General features: G+C 37.8%; 1 protein-coding gene across 14 annotated transcripts in view; it reads left to right on the top strand.

Annotated features, from left to right (window-relative positions):
* Positions 1–26,373, top strand: part of PLEKHA5 (pleckstrin homology domain containing A5) — a 165,810-nt gene that overhangs the window by 22,113 nt on the left and 117,324 nt on the right. The window lies entirely within an intron of this gene.

Here is a 26,373-nt window from a genome sequence, read left to right as displayed (position 1 = left end):
GCTTCATATACCACCAGCTGGATTCCTGCTGTAGGATTCATGTGCTTTTAATGATTTCTCATTTGGGATGAGGGGAGCAAGATCAGGAATAAGTTATCTAATAGCACTGGAAACCTGGGTTCTCATGGGCTCTAGTAAACAAGGGAGAACTGAGTAAGAAGAATATTGGAAATGAACACTTTTTAAATCAAGTTTGTTCGTTTAAGTTGTTCATCACCAGAAATTAGGTTGTGAAGCTTCTACCAACACTGCCTGAATGAAATCCTATCAGGTATCCTCTAAAGCTTTTAAAGGCATTTGGTGGTTTTGTTTTGTTTTTTTTTCGCATGGTTATCCATTTCTGCAGAGAGAATAAGGAAATAACAAAATTGAAGAATAGCTGAGTGAGTTTCCAAATGCTGATAAAGATCTTGCCATGCTTTCCCAATTTTCAGGCTCTTTAATTTGGATTGGTTTGTGACTACTCCTTTATCCAAAAAGAAGTCAGTTTAAATCCTGAGAAACAATAGAAGAATTGTTTGGCAGAGAAGTCAGCAACCAGTATCTTGGCACTGCCTTCAGCTTTCTAAGCCAGGTTGCTGACAGCAAAAGCATGAACGGAACTTTGGAAAAAAAAAATTAAAAATCTCCTGTCTTACAGAAGCAAGTCTAAATGGAAAATGGAGTCCACTCTAGAGGGACTACAACAGCTTTCTGTGCAGTTACTTTAAAATTCTTTTGCATAAATAATGACACTTGAAATATATTTTTACCTAAAAATAGTTTTTGTTTTCTGTGCCAGTTTTTTAGCTCACATAATTACTAGCACCTAATCTAATGTGGTGGCATGTCCACATAAAAAAATTATTGGGGTGCAGCTTTCTAACTTTTGTTCTCTTCAAAAAACTCTTGGGACCTAATTCTTGCAGAACTCTTTGTAATAGCTGAAGAAATTGGAATACAGGAAAGAAGACAAGGAATGTGACATAACTTAGAAGTTATGTCAAAGGCTGCATTTGTCAAAGCAGCATTTGCTGTCTGCCACTGTTTGATGTGTATTTTTTGAGCAGGCTGGAAGCAATGGTGAATTGAGGCTGCTTTAAGTGCTGACAGTAGAAAGTATGTAAGCAGAATAGGGGAAAGATGACAATGGATCTTCTTCAGGCTCTGCTGTACAATTTTTTATTGTAGAATGTCTTAGGTTGGGGGGGACCTTAAAGCTCATCCATGTCAGGGACACCTTCCACTATCCCAGGTGGCTCAGAGCCCCATCCAGCCTGGCCTTGGACACTTCCAGGGATGGGGCAACCACAGGGCAACCTGTGCCAGGGCCTCACCAGCTTCACAGGGAAGAATTTCTTCTAATATCCAGTCTAAACCTACTCTCTGTCAGTTTGAAGTCCCTCCAGACCCTTAGAAATAATCCCTCTCCATCTTTCCTGTAGGCTCCCTTCATGTACTGGCCACAATTAGGTCACACCTAATCCTTCTCTTCTCCAGGCTGAACTATCCAAGCTGCAGACAGAGAATTCCACAGAATGGATGTGGGTTTGCCAAGCTCAAATTTCATGGCTCACTCCAAGGAGAAAAGTGTTCAGGGTTTTTTGTTTTTTCTTTATTTGCTTGTGTTTTCATGGTACCTTTGGAGCACTTTGCCAGGATTGCTTCATCTTGGCTGAGATTGGCTTGGAACTATAAAAGTTATCAGTGTCACAGATTCATTTTCCTGTGGTCATGAAGTCTTTCCTCTCTTATCATAACTTTTCCAGTCATCCAACCACAGGGCAAATCTCATCAAACTGAAAATGTGTCAATTGTAGGACTACTTTACAGCGAGATATGAGCTGATGTGAACCTCTGCCACTTTCCAGAAGAGCTGCTGCAAATACCAGCTCCTCAGACAGTTTCAGCTATTCAGGGAAAAGACTTTTATGCTAGCATAGGCTCCATGTGCCTAAAGAGGGTTTGTTAATGCTGCAGTGTTTCTCACTAAATATCGAACTGCCTGGTACTGCTATATGGGGGAAAAGTCTGACATGTAGATTTGCTTATAGTTTTTATACAGTGTTTTTATGTGCATACCTAAATAATGCCAGCTCAGTATTTCCCTGCAGTTCACTTGTATTTCTATTTATACCTAAAGCTTTCTTTGATTTAACTAAAACAGCAAGTAGGTGCTATTTCTAGCATAGGAGGCATTTTGAAATAAAGATGTGAAGATATTCTTTGAAATCTGCTTTTATGCTGCCTCCAAAATCAGCAGAAACTTTAGAACCCAGCAAAACTGATAATACTGTTTATTGAGTTGAATGACTTGCCTGTCTGTTCACAGAAGTTTGAAAAATAATATTGTTGGGTATAGCTGAAATGGAAGATGAGTCAAGTTAAAAAGTAACTATACTTGCGGGAATTCATCAGAACTGTAGAATTGTTTAGCAGTATGTGTTGAGATCTTAAATCACTAGAACTCTGTGAAATGAGTGTAACACCTATGGATTACACTTGTAGGTACAAGTCTAAACTTTTAGGAACTTTTAAAAGTGACTTTGGGACTGGGGTAAAGCTACTTTGCCTACATGTTTTCTTTTGGCTGTCACATGTGTTTGAATGCATATGAGACTAACTTTGCTATTTAGTATAGTTTTTTCTGCCAGTTTCAATGTCAAAAATTGAACTCCTCTCTTGGAATTTTACATCATATCTAGAGACTAAACTGTTGAAGTTAACAATAAGAAAATGAGTGCCAAGCTGACTGAGCAGGTAAAGGTTTGTTTTTCAATCAAGGAGGGAAGCACCAAATATAAAATAATGGCAAAAGGAGTGTTTACTTTGATTGCAAGTTCCTGGGGGACTTTGAATCTTTAGGTTGTCTTTGACTCGTTATTATAATTTATTAAAACTAAACAAAACAAAAACCCCAAACAACAAAAGAAGAGTTCAGAAGTGATTCAGCAAGTCATTCATCACATTAATAAAATAAGAGAAAAGACCATTCATTTAGCTGACTTGTTTGTAAGCACTGTTTTTTGTCCATGGATTATTTGATGTGTCTGCTGGGTTGAAAAGGCAGAAAACATGTTCTGTGTTTGATCCACCTGTTATCACAGCATAGCAGTAAATATATGGACCTCTATGCCTAGAAACAGAGGCAGTATTTCTGACTGAATACCCAGAGTTTTGTCAGTATTGGCAAGATGACTTCAGGAGATGGTTGTGCTTTGAAAAATACTGTCAGAAACAGTTCTCAGTGTAGAAACTCTCTTATTGGGAATTGACAGCTGCTGCTGTTGCTGCTAACTCTTCCAGTGCTATTTGACACAGCAAATATCATTTTGTCAGCAATGGCAGGGGCTTTTGCCAGCTTTTGATGATAAGGAGATGTAATTATCCATGAGAGGAGCATAATCTGTGACCTGCTTCATCTCAGCTCTTGACCAGAAAGGCTGTGGGGTCTCTGTCTTTGAAGATTGTTGAAACTTGAGTGCACAAGGTTCTAATTAACCTGAGCTAGGTCTGAGGCTGTTCTTGCTTGGTGCACGGGGTCAGAATAAATGAGCTCCAGAGGTGTCTCCCAGCCTAAATCATGGGGTGATGTTTTGTCAGTGAAGCAGTGGCTCTTTGTAAGATGATAATACTACAGTATTTTTTTTTCCACCATGGACATCAGCTTGTGGCTAAGATGTGGAAGGATGAGCACTAAGCAAAAATGCAAACGCAAATCTCAGTTCTGAGAAGTGACTGATATCGGGCTGAGTGGAGGCTGGGTTTTTTGGGTGCTTTTGTGGTTGCCAGTACGGTTGTAGGTTACAGAGAGTTGGGAATGTCTCTGAAATTGCAGCTTGTTCAGTAAAGATGAAAACTGGGCGCCTTTGTGGATCCCAATACCAGTGAGAGGTGATTTTCAGTTTAGTACCCCTGAACAAAAAAAAATCAAGACCTTGAATGTAGAATTTAGAATCTCAGCTGTGAGTACCTGGGAAGGAACTGAAGCTCAAACTGAGGTGGTTGACTCAAAGTTAGTTCACAGCTGACTGATGGAATGCCCTTTGGATTGGGATGAATATGGGAGTAAGCACCATGCCCAGGCTTCTCACAAAAGCTGCAGTTTGACTTTATTTGCAGTGCTGGAGTTTGCTGTGATGTTAAGAGAATGCTTGAGCACCCCCTTACATATATATCTGAGTGGATATGATGAAAGATCAATATTTGAAATCCAGAATATCTAGAATAAAAGTTAATGGAAGTGGGTTAAGGCACCAGTTTGTCCTGAAGTGGTGATCTATGAAGGTGAAATTTACAATGCTTTTACTTTGTTTAGTGTTTTTAGTGGGGTTTATTACATTGATAAATTTTATTTATATTTTTATTTTTGTAGCAAGGATTATTTCTGCTTCCTATTAGTTTGTAATATTTTGTTTGTAAGTGCTAAATGCTACAGTAACTATTAAAGAAAATCTTCTCTATATGACATTGAATTTGAAATGTAGCACTTTGCAATTTATTTTAAAAAAAGTTGAAAAGAATTTTGCAATCAAATTATCTCTTCTTTTACGATGCAGACCTGTCTAGGACAAGGCATTTTTCCTGGGCTTGTGCTTTACTTACATTTCAGGAATAAATAGAACAGTAGAGGGAGCTTGGTAGTATCTTTAAATTGTCTAAAAACAGCAGCAGCCAAACAAAACAATTGCTTGTGTACCTTCTTGGGAGAGCTTTATGGTAAAGTAGCCCGAATAAAAATATGCAGTGAGGCTGCAGAGCAGTGTTGCAAGTTGTCTCATTTCTGGTTTGGTCCAGTAAAATATTACTGTGTAAGAGAGGAAAATCTCTTTTGCTTCTTAAACACTTTCAATTCCATGGATGATGCTGATATAGTGTTTGTTTGATTCATGTTTTTGGTTTTTTCCTTGTGGGTAGACCGCAGAAGAACTCAAATGTTGAAGTTTGTTCTTTTATGCCTTTTTTTTTTTTTTTACACTTGTAATGTGTTTTTGTGCTTTTATATGTGCTTGTCCAGAGGGCATTTTATGCTAAATTATTTTTAATTAAATTGGAGGATAATTGAGTGTGACAGCTTTTCTGGGTGTTATCACACAAACTAAGTTTGATTTGATAAAGCATAAATCAAATAAGGTGTTTGATCTTTTGTTATTATTGTTCTTGTTTGTTTTTTTTTTTTGTTCTGTTTTGAATTCAGTGGCAGTTGAATATTTACTTATAATTGTTATAGGCACAATGCTTGCCTTGATGTTTCTGGTTTGCTGTGTGTGTAAAGTAAGTTGAATTAAGCAATGCTAATAAGAGTAGGGCTCCAAGCATTTTTAACAGTGCAGATGTAAGCTACAATTATATATTTATTATTTGAGTTGACTGTTGATGCTGTTCGTTCAAACAAACTGTATGTTACGAAGTCTCAGGTGTGTGTAGGTTTTTAGGTACTAAACATCTCTCTCCGTAACATGATTGTATTTTGTATATATATATTGATGTGATACATAGGTGCTTCCATTTTTCTTTTCTTTCTGTTCTTTTCAAAAGACCTAGAAGTCTAAAAACCAGTACAGTCTTATTTTTTGCTTTTAGTGTTAATTGATGTAGTGTAGATGGAAATGTTATCTGTAAATGTGGTAAAAAGAGGCAGAACTTCCTTAAATTTAGGGAGCCTGTTGTTGGTACTTGCACTATTGAGGGTTTTTTGTGATTTGAGTCTGTTGCACTGTGTTAGAAGTAATCCTAGTTTAATTTATGCTTCAAATCTAATTTAAACATTTAACGGTTCCCTCTGTTAAGTGGGACTCCAAAATGGGAAGAGAGGAGCATGGACTTCTGTAAAAATGTGAAAAATGTGTATTGATGGAGACTCATCTTGATTTTTTTTTTTTTTTTTTTTTTCCTAGAGCATCTGTTTTGGAAGTTTGAAAACAAATGCGCTTATTTGGGGAATTTTTTTTTTTTTATGTTTACTGTCTTTTGTGACTACTGACTTGTCATGCCAGTAGATGAATTTCCTGATCTTATTCCATAGGTACAAGAAATAATTGTGGGGAGAAGCTTTGGGCTTGTGGCTGTGGTCACACACAGACTTGTAACTCAGTTGAGGTCACTTTTTTTGATTGACTGGGTATTGTGCTCTCTCTGGAAGCATCAATTAGTGGAACTTTCCTGTGGCAAATGCAGATCACCTCAGAGAAAACCAGCTTTGCCTCTTTGTGTGGAAGAAAGGCAACAAGTATGGTTACAGCTACCCTTGGACACCTTGGTCATCTCATTGCCTCTGTTTTCCTTGTGCATCTTCCCTCTTGCCACTGTATTTAAAACCTCAGTTTATCTTGTAGCTGTTGTCACCTGTCAGTATGAGAGCACTGTGAGATTCTTGCTGGAGTGGTGTTGACTTAGGTGGTGCTGTCCTCAGCCTTGGTTTCAGCCCAGGGGAAGCCAAACAAACAGGCACAGGGTTCAAATGTGACCATGAAGGGATGAATCTGTTACATGTTTATAATGGCATTTATCTGCTGTAAGTAATTTCAAACATGCCTGCTGTGGGTTAGAGCTCAAACATGATTAATCCCTACAAGGATTTGTGTAAATAGATGGAAGCATTTATTCTTCTGTGTGGGAAAAATATTATAGAGAAATTCAAAAATTAATTTCTGTGCGATACGCTAGAGAATCTGCTGCTTAATCAAGAAATCGTTCCTGAGTGAATTTTCTGGAGCATATAAAGGTTTTTGGATTGTTTGTTTTTAATCTCTGGCATACTTCTGTGCTAGTTCCAGACCAAAGCAGCAATGCTGCATAGTTCTGTGTTGTGTGCAAGTATTTCCAGTTTGATTGCAGTTAGAGATTTCCACTGTGCTTTCACATCTTTAACGTGTCCTAAATTTCTTGACATTCCCTGGTAGAACACAGAGAAGGCTGCCTAACCAGATGCCTTCCAAAATGTGGTGTTTTCCAGCCTTCAGAAAATAGAACAAGCATGAACTTTGGGCACCTCCTTGAGTGAATCTGTGTTGGTGAGATCATCGCTGCAGTTAATTTTAGTTCACGTGTCTGGAAAAAATTTGGAAGTAGAGATGAAGAAGTGGTACAATGAGGAATAGACTGGAGGAAATTCTGACTTTTAGGGTGCATGGGCAACCCCAGCTGCCTACCCCATCATGGCAGTAGCTGCTGTGAATAGTGTAGGGGGAAATAAGTTTAAAAAGACACCTTTTAAAATTTTTTTGGGAAAATTCAATTTGACTGACATGGTTTCATCTGGACGAGACAAACTATTTGCAAGAATAACAGCGACACTGTAAGCAGGTCATTTAGGGAGCAGGATATTGAGAACACCTTACCCTACATGTTGAGTCTGCAACTTCTTCACTTGGTCAAACCTGTTTTTCTTTCAGAAACAGAATGAATGTGAGTCATGGCTGCAGTTGTGTCACCTTCTATGAGAAGCTTTGATCTTTTATCTAACTCATGCTAATTTCTTTGCCGGTGGTTTTGGAAGTAAAATCAGTGTACATTTGTTGAGGGGCTTAGGGGTGGGTGTTCCTTGTGGTGGGTTATTTCTGAGTATTCAAATAGTGCTCTTCTATTAAAAGTGTTATTTAGGAAGAAAACTGCAGGAGTTTAGCACAGGAGAAGGAACCACTAACTCTGTACTTAAAGGCTGTAAATGATGAAGGGCTATTGAGGCTTAATGGGCTCAGAACCTTCCTCCTAGACAGAGAGACTGTAAAATGAGATTGCACACACCTGTTCCTGCTGGGAATGCTGTCCCTGTACTCGGGGAGTGATCCGGTTCTGACTGCATCGATTTGGGTTTGCTTAAGTAGAGACTACTCCTGACTTTGCAGCTTGGCTGCTTAAGGAGGGTATTAAATGTCAGAATGGGAGTTCAGAGCTCTGAGCAAGAGTAGTTTGGGAATTTAGGACAGGGATTGTTTTTTGACTCATAGAAGCAGAAGACAAACAGAACTCGAGCTTCTTGTTGAAGTCACCCACGTGTTAAACTATAGCCCTCACCTTTTCTTTCATAAAGCAAACAGGTTAAAATGAAGTGGAATAAGCACTTGTATTTTAGATTAATAATATGCTTCAAAGCATAAAGTAAAACTTTTCATCTATGGGAAAGAGTCCTGTTATTATGTCTGTTTTGGCAGTGTGTGAAAGTGCCTCATTTTTTTGAGCTTCAGAGAGCTATCTTGTAATATTTTCCTCTCTCTATTTTTTTATGTCATTTGGATATTTAATCAGTTTTCCAAATTAGAAAAAAGATCCACCAAATATTTTTCTTAGATACCTCTAAAAATGAGCAATCCTGTGTCCAAAACTTCAGTATCTTTCTCACCTGACATCATGCCTGTAAAACTTGTTCCATAGGTGCTTAGCATCCCTTTTGATGAGCATTTGCTCAAACATGAAAAACCTCATCTTTGGGAGCAAGAAAAGCAGTCAGTTGCTTTTGTGTGAGTCCTTTTTACCAGGACCACGTGGAATAATGGAGGACGTTGATCAGCAAAATTAATTTATTGCTTTAAGACCTATGGTGTTGTAGCTATCAGAAATTACCCAAGGAAACTGTGGTGAACGTGGGGTTAAGATTTGTATTAAGTTTATTAAGTGTATTGCACAATGTTGTCCATGTGATTGTAGCTCTCCTGGGTGGTGGTGCAGGTGATGAACTTAGAGCTTACAATTTACAACCAGTTCAGGACCTTGTCTTTCAAGCGTAGTTAAACAGGTAATAGCAATAAAATGCTGGCTTAGCTGTTTGTGTTCTTTAATTTAAACACAGTGTCTCCTAAGCTTTTCACTGTTTTGTTCCACTTCTTGCTTAAAACACATGAGTAATGCAGGGGCGGAGGAGCTTTGGCAATTAATTATCTTACCTGGATTATAAATGAGCAAGGACTAGCACAAAAGGAAAAGGTAAGCATCCTTTCTGTACACCACTGCTTAATTGGAGTGTGTTCTTCCATACTAAACTATGAACTTTATGGTTGGTGTGGTCAACAGGAAAAACTTGTTTTAGGCCCCAGGGTGAGTATGACTGCTGTGAAGTTCTTAAGGGTTTTCTTGTTTTATATATTTTTTCTCCTTTTTTAAATCATTTGGGATTATACAAACTTAATGCTGGTGTTGACTTTTTTTTGCTTTGTTGAGAAAATAGTGTGTCATGCTAGTGTGAAAGAAGGAACAAGTGAGAACTGTAGGACTTCATAAACACAGCTTTGTGTAACTGGGATTTATAATTTTCAAACCAAAATATTTAAATAAATTTGGCTTATGGAGATTAATCTTTTAGGAAGAAGATTCAACACTAAGACAGAACAAAAACCCCTTAAGGCAGGAAGTACTTCCATGAATGCGAGTGTGTGTTGATTTTTAACATGGATAATGGTGTTTCACATTGGTACCTACAAAAAAATAAGTGTAAGTTGAATTTATTGCGTGACAACTCATAAATTAAAATAAATGAAAACAGAAACAGCAAAACTAAGAAAAGGGAAGCGCAAGAGCAGAAGGAATGACTCAATACAGTGCTAATAAAAGTTGTTCAGCATTAAGGATTTTGAGATTTTGAATTTGTTGCCTGGGCAAGGGGGCATAGTCAAGCACCTTCCAAGTCTTTTGGTGCTTAGAATTCACCAGTAGCAGTGACTTCTGAAATAATGAAGTTGAGTAGCTGTCAAAAGTGGTAGGTAGTTCAGAACTGTTTTAAGTCATTCTGGGTGAGAAGGTGCCTGAAGTAGCAGATGCATCCTGAAACTTTTCTGAAGGGAGTCTCCAATCTGAATATGGTAGAAAATGGACTACACTATATATGTTACATAAATAAGTGTAAAGAACGAATGGAGGGGGATTATTACTGCAAACTTGCAAGATATGGAAGCTGAGCTGATCTCTTAATGAATTTACTTTCAGACAGATTTAAGCATTTTACAGTGGTGTAAGAGGTTTCCTTGCTTAGATGTTAGAAGGCTCCTTCTCCACTTCTACCAAAGGTTTTTTTGTGTCATTCTCTTAGGAAAGACAATGCAGCAAGAGATGTTCCTGTTGCACATCATAAAGAAAATCTTTAGCTTACAGTTCACAAATTAGCACGTATTTTTATGTGCCTTAACTCTTGAATTGCCAGAGTGCATCCCTGAGCTGTCAATTATCAATTTTTAGATATTCTGGGGAGAGGAGATGCACAGAAGTGTTTGAAGTCTTCTCATAACCTCAAGTAACCTGATGGAACTAATATTTCCATTTTTTCCCAAAAGTAGACAGGCATGAATTGTGTATATAATATATGAGAGGATTTTGCTCATTTGTATTTTATCTTTAGTGGATATCAACTGGCATCTTAATCAATTAGTTACAGATCCTTATCAGCCCTTAATTCAAGTAGCTATTAAATGTGAAAATACTGAAGTGTCTTGCTTTTTTCTTCTGAGAAATGTTAGGAGCATAATTTTGCTTCTGCAAGAATTTCAAGTGCTAAAAATATAAAATCCTGGTAATTTAAAGACTGGTAGCTGCAATGTGCATGCATGTTATGGATATGATTAACAGCCACCTTCTTATCTACCCATCTACCTTAAAGAGAATCTCTTGGAAGTCTTCTGTCAGTCAAAAACTAATTTATAAATGAAGCCAGAATACTGAGGTCTGCATTTGAATTTTACTGCACCTTGGGGGCAAGAGGAAGAGCCCTTTTAATTTAAATCCACATCAAAGGATTCTTTCACAAATTGTCCAGAGTCGGGATGGTCACAGCTTGACATTGACACTTGTGACAATGAATAATTCCCTATCGTGGCTTCTTATGGAATTACAGAAAAGGATAAGATTTAGCAGTGCTGTGGATTTTTAGCACCTTTTAAATACAAAAAAAAAAATAATCTAAACAATATTTTTTTTTGATCTTGCAGTTGTTTACACCTTAAGAATCTCTTTTAATAAAACTAGTTTTCAGATTATTGGAATAAGTGTCAGCTGATTTGCAGCTGCCCACTGGGCTACAAGGGTGCCTCCTCTGAAGGTCTGTTCATGACCTGTAAGCAGCCTATTAACTGGAAAAGATTGCAGCTTTTTTAAGTGATCATATTAAACTTAAAGATCTCAAATAAATCTAAACATCTTGCCACTTGCTTGCCTTAACATATTCTGGGTTATTTTTGGTGGTGTTTTGTTTGTTTGTTGTTGTGTTATTTTGGTTGTTTGTTTTTTTGTTTGTTTGTTTTTTAAAATAAATGTGACATTTCCCCATTTTATATAGCCTGGCTGTTGGCATGTTTAAATTCTGCTTCCCACAGAGGTAAGAATAAGTTACTCCATGTGGTTGGTTTACCTCTGACTTTTATTTTGAGACTTTAAAGACTACCATGCAAGTTTGGCCAGATCCCTCTGTTGGAAACTGGGGAAATTTCTGTGCTGTGCTGAACATCTCTGAACACCCTTTTTTCCACAGATCATTCCTCCAGGGAATGTGGGACTACAGCTCTACTCTGTCAGCCAAGAGAGGCCATTGAAGCAGAAATAGTAGCTTAAATTTTCCTTTTCCTGTGCTCTGTTTCAGGTGATAACCTATGGGAGTAATCTGTAGCTCCTCAGGTGCATTTGAAAACAAAACCAAACCTACCTGAAATGTGTAATGTCCTTGGCACCAAAGGTTTTGCTTTTAAAGTTCTGTTCCTGTTTCTTCTACTTGCTTCTGTAGTCAATTACTGCAAAATGTGCTTGTTATGATCTTTTAATTGCTCACAGGGTTTTAAAAGAGGCTATGACTTTTTCATCAGCAGGAAATGGACAATAGTCAAAATAATATCATCTGTTTCTGATGTATTTCCCTGCTTGTTTTCCCATCTGTTCAAAAGTTTTCATGGATTGTGACTGCTCAGGATTTTAAACATTTTGTGATGTGCCTTCTTTCAATTAGCGAATCTTTTAATTGACCCTTTTTTCCTTTTACAGAAATCTGATAGTATTTGGTGTTGTAAGAGTGCCTTCCATTATGTAATCCTTTGCTGCTGCTTTCTGGTCAGAAGTCTCCTAGTTTTGAAATGTCAATTAAGGCAGCAGAGTAAAAGTTCTTAATTTTTTAGATGTTTACCTTGCTGACTATTAAAAATGTTCATGAATGCCTACTTTTCCTGTTTTAATGGATCCTAGGGGCCTTTCCAGCAAAAATGCATTGCAGTTACACAATTATTATATTAAACACTTAATATCTGTAATCTATAAATTTTACACAGCCCCTTGCTAGATGTATTTGCTTCATTTGAATATTTCATATAGAAGTGAAAAAGTAATCCACTATCTATCTTTCATTTAAGTGCATAAAGACAGCCGACATTAGTTTTAACTGTAACTTAAATAGCAGAGGTGACTACTGTGGCACAGTCAGCTGCAAAAATGCAGAACAAAAAAATTTTTTCTCATTTTGTTATGAAGCAAATGGCTGGAATATATAATGCTGAAATAGATAATTAATATAGAATTATATATAAATGTATAATGTCATATATATATATATATATATATATAAATATTTATATATAGATGTAAAAATTTTGATGTGCATAGTGTAGTCCATAATATCTATGGAGTGTTTCCACAAAACAAACTGACTTTTCTTTAAGGAATTTACTGCAAACAAAGGAGTTGTATTTAAACATCGATGCAAACAAACTTGGCTGCTCAGTTCCTTAAAAGATAGTGATCTGAGCCCCGAGGTACTGGCAGAAAGGGCTGTGCTGAATTTCTGTGCAGGAAGAGGGGTCCCTGCAGGTGTGTGCAGGGCCCCTGGCACAAGTGTAGCTGTCACACGGGCAGGTGCTGGGCTGAAATTGCAATATCTGCATGATGCTGAAGCAGAAGCACTGAGCTGAAGTGATTTGGACCCTGGACACAGAGTCCCTGGCCAGTTACGTATTACTGGGGAGTTCTTGGGGGCAAGAGGAACGCACAGTTGTGTTTTGCAAGAAGCACATGGCATGTGTTTCACAGTAGATCATATTTATTTGAGCCTTTCAATTTTGTAAATGAGACAATGGTTCTGTGTTGGGGTTTTAAATGTTGAGAATCTTAAACTTTCTATCCAAACTAATTTTAACTCTTTAAAGAGCATTATATTTAACTTAAAACTATGGAATATATTTCTAAAATTAATTAATAATGCTAAAAATATGAGTATAGTTAGTTAGAAGTGTATAATATTACAAAGTGAAAAACTTTCAGTTTAAAGTTTTAAAATATAGCAATAAATATGAAATGAAATAGAAGTTTTGAGGTAGAAATAAGTTATTTTTATTTGCTTTCTTTTTCTTTTTTTTTTCATAAGTTTAAGTAATATTTTGTAGTTTAAAAAAAAGTCTGCAGTGTGGACTTTGAAAAGTTAGTTGTTAAATTAAAAGTGAAAATAATTTAAATATAATTTCTTAATTAAGTAGTTTAGCTTTAAAAAACCTTGTAACAAAAATTAATTAGTTCTGGTTTCAACTTTCTCAATACAGGAACTGGCCTGAAATAAATCCAGAAGGGAAACTTGTACATTATAGCCCAACGAATGCATTTTTACCAACTATTTGCTTGTACAATGTGCTTAGCAATTACTCTGTGTTTAAGTTTTCCCTGTAAACATTTGGATTCAGTGACTCTTACAATAGGAGCAGTATTTTGATCTCATCAAAAGCTAACATATGAAAGCTTAAAAATAACAATTCTGTTAAAAAAAAATCTGTTTTGCTAAAGATATAGTTACAGCATGTAATCATAAGAACTGAATCTAAGTGGCATTGTTGTCTTGGGAAATTTATCTTTTTCTTTTTTTTCTGCACAGGGATTAGTATAGGTCTGAAACTGCTTAAATGTGAAGAGTTTGTCAAGAAAGGTGCTAATTCATTGAGATCTCTTGCCTAAAGCACGTGGAAAATTGATCATTATGTATTCTATAACTTTTAGAAATTTACTATTTTTATGAAAAGTTGTTCCCTCTAAAAAAAAAAAGGCACCTTAGTTTGTACTTCTGATCTTCATCCTCGGGTGTATTCCATGTGCAGATTTTAACATGTTTGGACTTGGAAGGTAGTTGGAAATGGAAACGTAAAGACATTCTGCAACCACATGGTGAATACTTTTATTTTTTCTTTTTTAAAGCTTGGATATTCCTGCCAGGTGTTCATCTCTATATCCTCAGTTATCCTACTCTGGCTTCCCATTCACATTGTAAGCATTTCTCACATTTCCTTACCTCATGTGAGCACATTCACTTCCCTATGACCCCCACATGTCCACATGAAAGGACTTGCAAGAGTGTTACTAGTTGTTGAAGCAATTAGCAATTTATGAGGGTCACCCCATATCCCTCATTATTTCAGTATTGCCTGTAAAACACCTTTTGTTAACTTTTTTCTTTTGTTTGTCGACTAATGGAGAATCACACTTGAAAATGTCATTGTTTGGAGGGTTGGGCTGTCAGTGTGTTTGGGTGTTAAACAACTCTGGTTTGTTATAAATGGAAATTCAAAAGAAGTGATAAAATGCATAGCAACTTGTAGTTGCCATGGTGTTTTAACTCAAAGTAATTTTCTTTGATATTAAAATGCTTTTGGGGTATTGTCTTTGCTTTTAAGTAGTCACTATTTAAGAAGGAAATGGCTCTGGGGAGAAGTAATGAGAAATTATTTTGGAATATCTAATGTGACAACCCATGAAGAAGTGCCAGGAAAATTCCTCAGTGTTCTGGAACGTTTGGGTCCTGGTTGTTTTGGCCTCTTGGAGGCTTTTGTGGCACAACTTCACGACACTAAAGATCGGTGGGTTAGTGCAGACTGCCCCCCAGATAGGGAGGATCATGAGTCCAGGAATTCATGATTCAAGGAACAAATCAAACTCCTGAATCAAGGAGCAGATTCAAGGCAGAAATGTGAAGGTGACTTCGTAAAATCTCAAATTCAGGGCAGGGAATGTGAAGTTGAGTTTGTCAAATGTGGGGTCAGTCCCCAGTTGTCCCGTCCCTCGGTGTCGGTCGGCTGACGCATGCCTGTCCTTCTCCTCCCTTCCACCCGCTCTGCTTGCATACCTTTAATTCCTACTCCTGCCGTCATCTAAAAGATGATTTCTCTGGATGTGCCACTTTGGAAAGACTTCCAGAGCTGTGATACCTCGTTGGTTTCAGTGCCAGAGCTGTTGAAGTGTTAGGCTTGGGTCCCCCATGTGGACCTGAGCTGCACTACGGCTCTCTCCCTTCCCAGCCCAGCTGCTGGATTTACTTTTTCTTTCTCCTGCCTCCCTTTGTTTCAAATGAGCACCTTCCATATGTTCTTCTTGAGTGAGACCTTTGACTTTTTAACAAGATAGAATTCTTCATTATTTTTATCTGTTGCTAATCATTTTGTCTTGTTCTTGGAAACAACAAAGGCTTGCAAAAGCCTCCAAAGTGGTGCATGACTTTGATACATAAGTAGTAATAATCCCAAACTGGCAGTGTAGAAACTGCCTGTAAATGAATTTGTATTGAATTATTTAAAGAGTTCCAATACTGAGCATTTCTCTCTGACTTTTTAGCTTCATTGCATATAAAAAAAACAGTAAAATGTGTCTCAGGAAATAACTGCAGGAAGTTGTTGGTTCTCATCTCTTTTTTTTCCATAAAATACTTCCTATTTTAAAGGCATAACATTTAATTTTTAAAAAATAAAAGTTAAAATCTGCTCCTTTGCTGTAGTCACACAAAGATTACAGCTGGTGGAATCTTCCTGTACAGTGAACAGCCAATTAATACAAGTTACATAATATAAACTTCAGATTGCAGCACTGGCTTCTTTAAAGAACTTGCATCATGTTTATTCAAATGATCAATGCTGTGTGAACCAAACATGTCAGTTAACTCAACATGGCCATGTTCAGAGTTAATTTGTGTTTTGAGTGCTGCTGTATAGCTCAGAAACTCAAGGAATCTGCAGAAAAAAACACTGCACTTTGTAGGTTAATAGTCTTTAGTTAGGGTTCACTCTGATTCTTGGGGAACCATCAGTAGAGAAGTAAAATAACTTGTTTTTCTAGGAGTAAAAAAAGGTTGCCTTGTGTGGGTTTTTTTTATTATTTTGGTTTTTGGTTGGTTTTTTTTTTTTTTTTGCTTGTAAGCAACAAGCATCTTTTTTAATTAGTCGCTGAAAACATAACAAACTAAATATAAATAGAGCAAACTAAATATAGGATATAGGTGTTTTGAATGCCATTATTTCAGGCTGAGGCATAACAGGACAGTGATCTTCTTAACACTAAAAGATGACCTTTTCAAAGCACCGTTCTGCGACTGTTCAAAGCTACCTAATGGGCAAAGCTGAAATTGAGTTGTAGTTTTTTCCCTGCTCCAGGACAGTAGTGTGGTTATTTACTCTTCCTAGAAAGCTCTGTGCATTCCAGCAAGGTTTTGCACAATTTTCTCTCACAAAGAGGCAATAAAAGTTTGCATATTTTATATGTCCATGTTGGGGAGCAATCAGAAAAGCAGTAGTGCAAACTGCCTTGTAAAGAATGCCTTTCTGACCCTGTCACATCCCTGCAGCGGGCTGTGATGAGAACCAGAATGTTTACGTTCTGCTGCTCAGTCTAATGCTCCACCAGCTCAGGAGCTCTGTCCTGGTTTTCAGAGTCAGGAATAAATCACATCACTTCAAACAGCAGGTCAGTTTTTGAAATGTGCCTTCAGATTAGTCTTTCTGCCTGTCAGCAGTCAGCACAACTTAAGTTGCTTTTTGCTCAATTAAGTAAGCCAGCAGCATGGTGGGCGTAGCTGAGCAATGGGATGAGTTTGAGGTAATTTGCCTGCCAGCAAATCCTGCTGGAACCTCCACATCAACAACATTGAAGTTGTTATTGTAAATGGGATAGTGTTTGGAGTCAGAATTCCTAAGGGATTTAATCTTGTAGCTTCAGGCAGCTCAGAAATTATTTCAAAAGGGATGTCTGTGTTGACGCTTATATTGTGGTGTAGTGGTTCCTGGGCTGAGTTTTTCAAGACTTTGCTTACACACCAAAAGTGGTTAAACCTGAGAGAAAGATAGAACTTGACATGGTTTTGAAGCTTTCTTCCCACTGCATCTCTTCTGCTTTCACCTCAAAATTCCCTCTGCAGTTCCTCACTGGTAATTCCTATATTTTTATAGTTCTATGTGTGTTACCTCTATTGTGCCAGATTTTAGGAAAGGGAGTACAAGACTCTTCTGTGCTGCTGCTGTTATGGTGAAGCTTATAGTTATAAGAACGTTTAGGAGCTCCTTCATTAGCAATCTGAAATTGTGTATTCTGTCCTGCTCAATTCTAAATGCTTCCGTGGCTTTTACAGGACTGCTTTGTGTCTTGCACAGTAGAACAGTAAATTAAATCATCTCTTTCATGTAGCTTCTCTAGTTGAATAGCAGACACTTCCAAAAGCTGCTGTTACTCAAAGAACTGCTTACAATCAGCATTTTTCAGTTTGTCTCTTGTTCTTCCTCACCAGTGATGAGAAATATAACCTGAAAGTGTGAGACTTTGAGTTGCCAGCAGATGGACACCACCTGAAAGCAGTAGATTATACCTAAAGAAATGTCAGCTACGATGTTAAGTCCCGTGAGCTGGAAAGTGTGGATCTCACTGTCCTAACAGCTGAGAGTGCAACACCCTCATGATTGGGTATTCTTTACCAAAACAATTTGCAGTGTTAAGTGCAGCGTGTGGTTGTATTGCTGCTTTAAAAACATTCAGAACTTTTTGGGTCAGGAGGTGAGGGATCTCTTCACATCAGCATCAGAATCACCATCACCTCCAGGTTTCCATCTGCTCTTTGGATCCCTGTGGTCGTCTTGTGTAACTTTGTGTAGACAAAAGTCTCTTTCCACATTTCCTAAGTGTTCAAACTGGCTTCTGAAATAAAAAGATGCCTTGAGGAAGTTGCTACCAGTGCCTTTAGTCTGTCACCTTGGATTTGTTTCATGTGAAGTAAGATCTTGTAAGTGACTTAGGCTGATTTCTGTTTGTTGTTTCTGTGGTTTTGAGGTCCCCCCATAGTGTCAGGAAAAAGGGGTGGGGGTTGATGTTTATGAAAGGAGTTTCATTTCTCAAGTCAGTTGTAATCATAATCTCTTACGAAGTGTGTGAGGAGTAATAGTCTTGATCTATGTGAAACGAGAGGCAGTTCTGGATGTACTCCAAGGAAGATGCTTTAAAATGAAAAGTTTAATTCTAACCTTTATTTCCTTTGCAAGGAACCTGTAGAGGTTGTTTGGATTCTTAATTTTTAATATTAGGGTAGTATCAAGAGGACTGAACCTTCTCTGAAAGGAAGTGAAATAAGAAGAGGCAAATTAATGCAAGAGTCTGTCTGACACAAAAAAAAAGGATGCCCTAACTTGGAGAAGTTAAAGCAGTTGTAGAGATGTGCAATGAAAATGAGAATTCACCATATAAGAAGAGAAAGTGGAGAAAACCAGAATGGAAATGGGAATACATGTTATTTTGTTAAGGTGACTCTTACAGGATATATATAATAAGTATTTCATATCTGCTGGAGTATTGGTAGGGGAAATGTGGACAAGGAAGTCTCTAAATCTTGGAAAAGTCTTTGAAGAATGAAATAATTGGCTTGTTTGGCTAGCGTAGCCCCAAAGTGTTCTGACAGTCTAATGCAGTCTGAACTAATTGGTAGTTTGTGAGCTTGATTTTTGTTCCAGTTGAGAGGAAGGACTGGCATTGAGTGAATTGTCTTTGGTAATCCTTTGAACTGCTTCTATGACTTGCTGGAGGTCTTCCAAGTTACCTCCAGCTTATTTCTTTGTAAAAACTGGATCATTTATTCATACTTGATTTCCTCCTCTGAGACCCTGTGCATTTTTATTTAGAGATTTGGTGCCTCAACTTGGAATTAGTGGCACGGCCGGGTTTGCCACTGGTGTAGTCTGGCACATAACCCATTCTTCTCCTTTTGTACTCATTTTATTCTTCTCTTGCCATCCCTGCCTGGCATGCTGGGCAGGAGAAGGGCACAAAAGCTTTCAGATACAATGGATTGCTTAAACTCCGGTAAGGCCATACTGTTGTCGTTTTGGAAGATTTTTTAGTCTGCTTCCTTGCTGAAGCTGCTCCTCTGTCATTCTTAGGAGCATCCTGGAAGTTGACTTCTCTGGTCAACCTTGGTTACTGTAGAAGCTGATATCCAGCAAACTGATATTCAAGTCCCATTAAAGCCAGTCCTCTCTGAAGTGCTTTTGGCAACAGAGATTTCTCTCGAGTTCTCCAGGGGTTGGCACTGAAGATTTCCATGTCTAATTTTGCCCTGTATTCTGGGATTATGAAGCATACACATAAATATGCAAGTGTACATAGGTAAGCTGTAAAATATTGCAGTAAAGAGGAAATAGCTCATCATTTAAGGAAATTGCAATTTAATGTTATTAATAATTTAGTCATTAATGTAAATTGGTCCTGTATTATTACTCTCTCCATGGGAAAACTGTTATCTTTTTTGTTCCAAAATATTTTTTTTTTCATACTGCATTGGTGAAATGCACAAGTTGGATCAGTACCCCTGTTTTTCCTTTCCAAAAATGCTATGCCCACAATTTAATTTTGGAAAAGCTTGATTTGTTTTAGTGCCCATTGCCGTTACTTGGTCTGAGATTGACAGTAGCTATATGGGGGAAATTATTAGCTATTAAAATCTGTAATCAATGTCAGTTCTTGTTAAAAAGGATGAATAAAGAAATATATATAATTAGATATTCAATACAATGAATGTTTTTGAACTTTGAAGTCCATTTGGGTATGGACCATTCCCAGTCCACAAGCATCATGGTGGTTTGTCTGCAGTTCTGCTACTGCTTCATGTTTCTTCCTTCTCAGAAAACAGCAAGGAAGGAACCTCAGAAAAAACTATTTGCCTCATTAAGGGAAGAATTGGAGCCATGACATTAAGTGGTGCAGATGAAGAGACTGTTTTGAATGTTGATGCAATGATTGTTGCTTTGGAAGGAAACTCTAGAGGCAGATTTTTGCGGCTTGTAGAATAAAGTAAGCCTTTCTGTACAAAAGGGAAGTTTATTCCCAAGTTGTAAGGACTGTAGTGACATGTTTGCTTTGGTTTAAAGAAAGTGTTGTTATTCTAAGATCAACATAAGATTTCTCTGTAATACTCTACCAGTAAGATTTCCTTGTTGCAAGATCACTTTCAAGGCCATATATAGTTAACTGGCTCACAAAAGCATCTCGGTTTCCCTGTCAGCAATGCAGTAGTTTTATTATAAGAATTTGCTAATTCTTTTGTCCTTGCTGGAGGACAATCTTGTTCTTGTATTCCCTTACACCAGGATTTGGTCATCTTGGGTAGGACTGGTAACTGGATCTTAGAGGTTGCTCTACAATTGCTCTGTTTTATTGTGAGAGTGCTGCATAAGTGCATCCTCGGCCATAGAAATGAATTAAAAATATCCCAAATATTTTGATACTGAAGATAGGAAGTGTGCCTGTTGAGGATGAGCAGTGCTGGTGATTTCATCCATGCTGGGAATTGTGGATTGGGGAATCCAGGTGTCCCCAGTTCTGCTTGTTAGAGTGGAAACCTGATTAGGGTGAATGAGACCCCTGTTAAAGGCACTAGTGGATTTCAGAATATGCACATTTCCACTTTCTTTAACAGTCACATCAGATGTACTGTAGAAAATAGTGAAAGGGTTGTAAATTCATGGGTTCACTGTGTTTAATCATTCTTCTGGTGAAATCACATCCAGCCAGTGCAGATTGAGATAACCATAAACAGGGAAACACAGCCTGTAAAGAGAGATTATGTAGCCTACAGAGGAAGAAGCTGGAAGGCAATGGACCTCCAGAAATACACGTAACAGCTACAGCAAAGTGAGAGTAATTGGGTTTTCTGTGTCTGGTAGTTGGGACAAATACTAGTGCTCCAAAGCTGGAGCTGGGAAAAAAGCAGTGTAAAGGGAAGAATGTTCCTGATAGTTTCAAAAGCCTTGGTGGGACAGAGGACAATTGCTGTTTGTGTTTATAGTCATGGTGTTAACACACATTCAAATGGTTGTTTTGCTTATTAAATATGCGATGAAAGCATTCAAACATCTAGCTATAGCCTAGATTTATTGGCTAAAAATGTGCTGTGCATGAAGATTTTTTTTGTTTTTTTTCTGAAATTATGATGTGTCTTTGGGCATGTGTTAAACTTTCACATTTGTTTTTGAATTGGTGTTCGTTTGATCTTGGGATTTTTTTTTTTTTTTTTTTTTTTTTTTTTTTTTTTTTTTTGATGATGCACTCTGCATTCTGAAAGACTTTACAAATGTATATTACTTTCAGGATGGATTTGTTAGCTTTCCAGTAGTAATTAATCAGGTACGTTGTCTTGCATATTGTCTGCATTTTTGGTCTGGTTTTCCCCTCTGAATGCAAATCTGTTTGAAGTAAGAGGTTTTATTCTATGCTTATATGGCTGATAAGGTACTAATCCTTGACTAAGTTTTCCTGTATCATGTGTAGTGCACAAATCAAAACACCGCTTGGTTTCTGGGCCAAAAAGGGGATTTTCTAAGTTAAACCTGTGAGGCAGCTGCTAGCCTGTGTGTGTTTGCAGTGGTATCAGGTCTCAGAGCAGCTGTGATATTTGGTATCTATTCAGTGGTCATTAAAGGCTGGAACCACTCTAATGTACCTTACTGCCATCTTTAGGAATCTGCCTCACTTTGTGTTCTAAACCAACTGTTTTCTTTGGGGAGCCAATTTTTTTTATTTTCCTTTATTCATCTGGTTACCAAAGTTTTGCAAGTAAATGCTCCTGCAGGGAAATAAAGTTTGTCTTTTGGGAGTTAATACTGTGTTTCTTAAAAATACATGCATAGCAATGGCTGAATAGGCTGCCTGGGAAATAAAAAATTCGTTTTGTACTGCTTTAGCACTCAGAAGTTGCTTTCTGAGATTGCTGGCAAAAATCTTGGAGGAAGGTGAAGTCAGTTCACCTGAGTTATAATGTTAACCTTGCTGTGGTATAATGTAGGGATAGAAGGGTTAGGCTTGGAATTTGGTTTGATGCCTGAAGTACCATTAATAATTGAATTTGGGATGGGGTGTGAAAATATTCTTTTTGGAAATAATATTTTCTAAAATTTATTAATAAACTGGTTAACTGGGAGTGCAGGTTCTATGCTGTAACATTAATATTGATTAAACATATTATTTTTTAATAAGTGGAGGGGAAAAAAGCCCCACAAGCATCAGTTTGTTCTCATAAAGTATTATATACTAGTTTCAGAACAACTCTAGTCCATTCCCTAAGTGCATATTCAGAGTAGGATTTTATTGTAATCTTAAGTGTTTTATTTTATTATTACACCAATACCCATGTTCCTATGCCAAAAAAAAACCAAACAAAACAAACACTAAGGCTGCCTTTAGGACATTTTGTCCAAGTGGTTGGATTTTATAGTTCAGTTTAAATTGTCTAGTAAGTGGAGGGTTGCTTTTGTTTTTTGTTTTAATCAATGGTCATCTTGAGGATAACCTCAAAATGGTTGTACTAGGCAGACAGACCAAAGACACCCGTGTGTGATGAATGGTAAGACCTTTAGGAAAGAATATATAAAAATAGGGAATCTGTTGGGTGTGTGGGTATAGCTAAATGCTGCACCCCAAAGCATGTTGTGGTATTTTTGTACTCTTATTCTGCCATATGCATGTGGGGTTTTTTTTCCTCTCTAGAATACTTTGTGATGGGAGAGAAAGAATTTGTTCCATTTGTTTCTTTTGATGAACCAAACTTACTTTTCAGTGAATCCACTACTCCCATTACCACTCCTTCCACTCAACACATGATGAATGCTTCCTGTGCAGGAGGAATTTCCAATGTAATTCCCAGGTTTGCTCCACTTTGGGCTCTCTGCTTTGTCTGCACCATTCTTCCAGTGTTCCACCTCCCCATTCTCTGAGCTTGAGTCCAGTTAAACCTGGGCTCTTTGAGACTGTCCTTGTTCCCTACTGTCCTGTGGGAATCCAGGGCTTCCCTCTGGCTGCCCTGGGACCCTGGCAGAGGGTCAGGACCCCCCCTGGACAGAGCCCCCAGAGACACTGTCTGCGATCTCTGTCCATGGAAAAGAGTTTTCAATCTTACAGGATGAATTACCAGCTCTGAGTGTTTGAAATAAGTAATAATTAAGTGTGGCATGGATGCAAAAGTAAAATTTTAGAATTTTAGATTAGGGGTCCAAAGGGGACAAGATGGAGGAAATTGGGTGTGTCTTGTCCTTTTTCTCCTTCTTCATGCCCTCCATGTGTCACTGTGGTGTTGGCATTTTTCTGTTGGTTCAGGCTGGGACGTAGGTGACAGATATTGGCACGTTATTGTAAATCCAGCCCAGGGAGTTTCTGGTATTTAATGTTTGTAACATCCCACTGAGGGCAGAGCCCCACACGCTGCCCTGCAGGACAGAGCTGCGGCAGGGCAGCAGAATATGTTAGAGATAAACAGAATAAACAACCCTGAAAACAGCACAGACCAATTGTGGCTTCTGCTTTGGCAATGGGGCTCAGAGACAGAAACTTTTACAATCTCAGAATCATCAATACCTCAGATTCCCACACTGTCCCTGAAGGAGCACACAGCTGGAGTAGGGGCACAGGGCTGGATCTCTGTGGCCCCTGGAATTCTGTGGGGACACAGCTGGCTGCTGTTCCAGCTTTTTTTGATTTTTTTTCCTGCCTCTGGGCTGATGCTTTTTGAAACCACAGTGTAGGTCTCCAGCCCTTTTCTGAGAGGCAGCACCTCATCCAGCCTGATCTTTGGCTGCACTTCTCTTTCCTGTAAGAATCCTTTTCAATTAATGCATCCCCTTTCAGCTGCTATCTTGTATCTCAGGCACAAGCTATTGTGGGTTTTCTCAGCAGCCCTCTTCAATCAAATTTCCCTGTCCTGAATAATTTTCTATCAAGTGCAAGTTATTCCTATGCAGTTCACTTACTTTTTCAGAGAGCTTATGAATATCTTGAGTATAATGGGTTCTCATATTCTGCATATTCCTACCCATACATACACAGGGCTTGGGTTTTGTTTCATTACTATGAGGCTTCTTTAAGAGATCTGAATGAAAGACTTAAAAAAAAAAAAATCACATTTTTACAGATAACCATGTGTCTCTGATTAATATGGTTCCATTACAATAAATGTGCAAGGCGAGGCTTTCTTCTACAGAGGTGATACCAATTTTTTCACAGTATACACTGTATTAAAATTTCTATTAATTATGTTCCTCTCTGAATACCTGATAATGGTGTTGTTCTTAATACCTGATAACCACCCAGTACAGAGGCTGAATTTGGAAAAGAAGTGGAGAAGTGAAAAGCAGACAGGATCACCACATTCTTCTGATAAAAATGTCAGCTTATATGTGAAGTGCAGCCATTATGACATAGTACTAATTTTTTTCCTTATTTCCGTAGAATAATTAAATAAATACTGATTTAACCAGGTGGCTTTAGTGCAGTTCACTTACCAGTTCTCTAAAATAAAACTTCTGTTGTGGGTTTGCTTTGGGACACTTTATAACTCTCTTGCCTATAAAGAAACGCTTCAGTGCTTCTAAGGGGAACTTGGTTTCTCCAATGAGAAAAATGTGGCTGGCTGTTTTACTGTGGTTTTGCCTGTCTTGAGTGCTCTTTCTGCCTGTTCAGATCAAACCCCTTCTTAAGATTCTAAGTGAATTTTTTCTATTTGGAGCAAGCCTCTGTTGGATTTTTGTGCCATATGCCAGAGGCAATTTTTCTTGGCCTGCTGAATTGTGGCTTTACATTTTTGCTTTCCATACTTGGACCAGGTTACACTTTTTGAAACGTCTTTTTCTTTGTGGATTTTATTTAGTGGTTTTTATGTTTTAAAGATTATGACTGGATAAGAGCTGGCTCCTATGTTTACCCAGCAGCTCCCCTGCCTTTCCCCCAGCTCCCTGCTTACTTATCGCCAGCTGAAATAGAAAATTCCTGAATTTCTGGTAGATGGCAGCATTTACTGCTTGTTCTCCTGCCCATCCCAGGAGGAGCAGGATTTGCTTGATATGTGGACAAACATGTTAAAGCCAAGAGGGAAGAGGGAGGGGGATTTTTGTCAGCTTTCTCCCAGGCTTGGAGCAAACACTGCCAGGGGCACAGAACCTTTTGGGACATGGCTTAATGCTGGGCACCTTGGTTCAGGATTGTATTTTCTTTTTATTTTTTCTGGTTGTGTGGAATTTCTCAGAGGAGATTGAGTGGCTCAGCCTCTGAGTAAAAAGTGATGCTTCTCTGTTGCACAAGTCTAAATACTGGATGCAGTATGCACCAACTATAAATACAGTGTACATAAATAGCATGCATTAAAGATTCATTAAATTGAATTTGAACATGAAGACTAGGATTATTCTAGAAAGAAATCTGTCATTAATATTGCCTTGCTTTAATAGCAGAGATTATTCAGGCTGTTTAAAGCAGGTGGTATTTTCAGGTTTTCTTTCAAGCTCTCAGTATTCCTTCCTCTTTGCAAACTTGCTACAAGAACACAGTTGATGTCAGGTCTAACATTTTACTTTGGCACAAGCTTAGAAGTGGACTAAGAGGACAAAATAGCAGTGTTGGGGTAGAATGTGAAATAAAATGTAACAGGACACAAATGAGGATGGTGTGGGAAAAGTAGGTATGTCAAGGGTAAAGAGAATTGTAATATTTGGTGTTTCCATCCTTTTTGTGGGGAAAAAAAAAAAAAAAGAGTTTGCTTGGCTTCATTGGGTAACTGTGCTTTCAACCAGTATGTTTATATATATCTAAAGGGGAAGGAAGTGTCAAAATATTTTTAAATGTTGCTTTTTATGTCCTTGAAATGATTGAATGTAGGGGAGGGAATGGAAATAGTTCATTGCATTATGGAAGTGTTGACTTTTGTGTCCAAACCAATTCAAGGAACATATTGAAAATGCAGTTAAAATCTGTTTATAGTGTCCTTCCTGTTAACAAAAAACATTTGGCTATTTTTTGTCAATCATATCAGACACTTAAAGATCATCAGAGTATAGATGGAGAATCTCCTAAAGAATATGTAACTCACTCACTGGTAAAAACATTAGTGTTTATGAAAGAACTTCATGATACCTGTGCTGTGAATGTTAATATGGCACTTTTCTAATGACGTCTCTAACTTGCTGCATTTTGGGCTGTAAATCTGCTGGAACTGACCAAATCCTCATGTGTCTTGAAGGCACAAGTACGGGTGGGTTACAAGTATATCAGTGTGATTAAAACAAATCATTCATTCATTCAGAAGGAGTGACTTCTGTAATGATAAAAAATTTCAAAGGTAGAGTAATTCTGTTATTGCTTGGATCAGAAATTTGTGGCTGTTTAATCCAT

Source organism: Lonchura striata, chromosome 1A, assembly GCF_050655825.1.
Source record: "Lonchura striata isolate lonStrDom1 chromosome 1A, ASM5065582v1, whole genome shotgun sequence".
NCBI lineage: Eukaryota > Metazoa > Chordata > Aves > Passeriformes > Estrildidae > Lonchura > Lonchura striata.
This window is presented reverse-complemented; position numbering and strand designations above follow the sequence as displayed.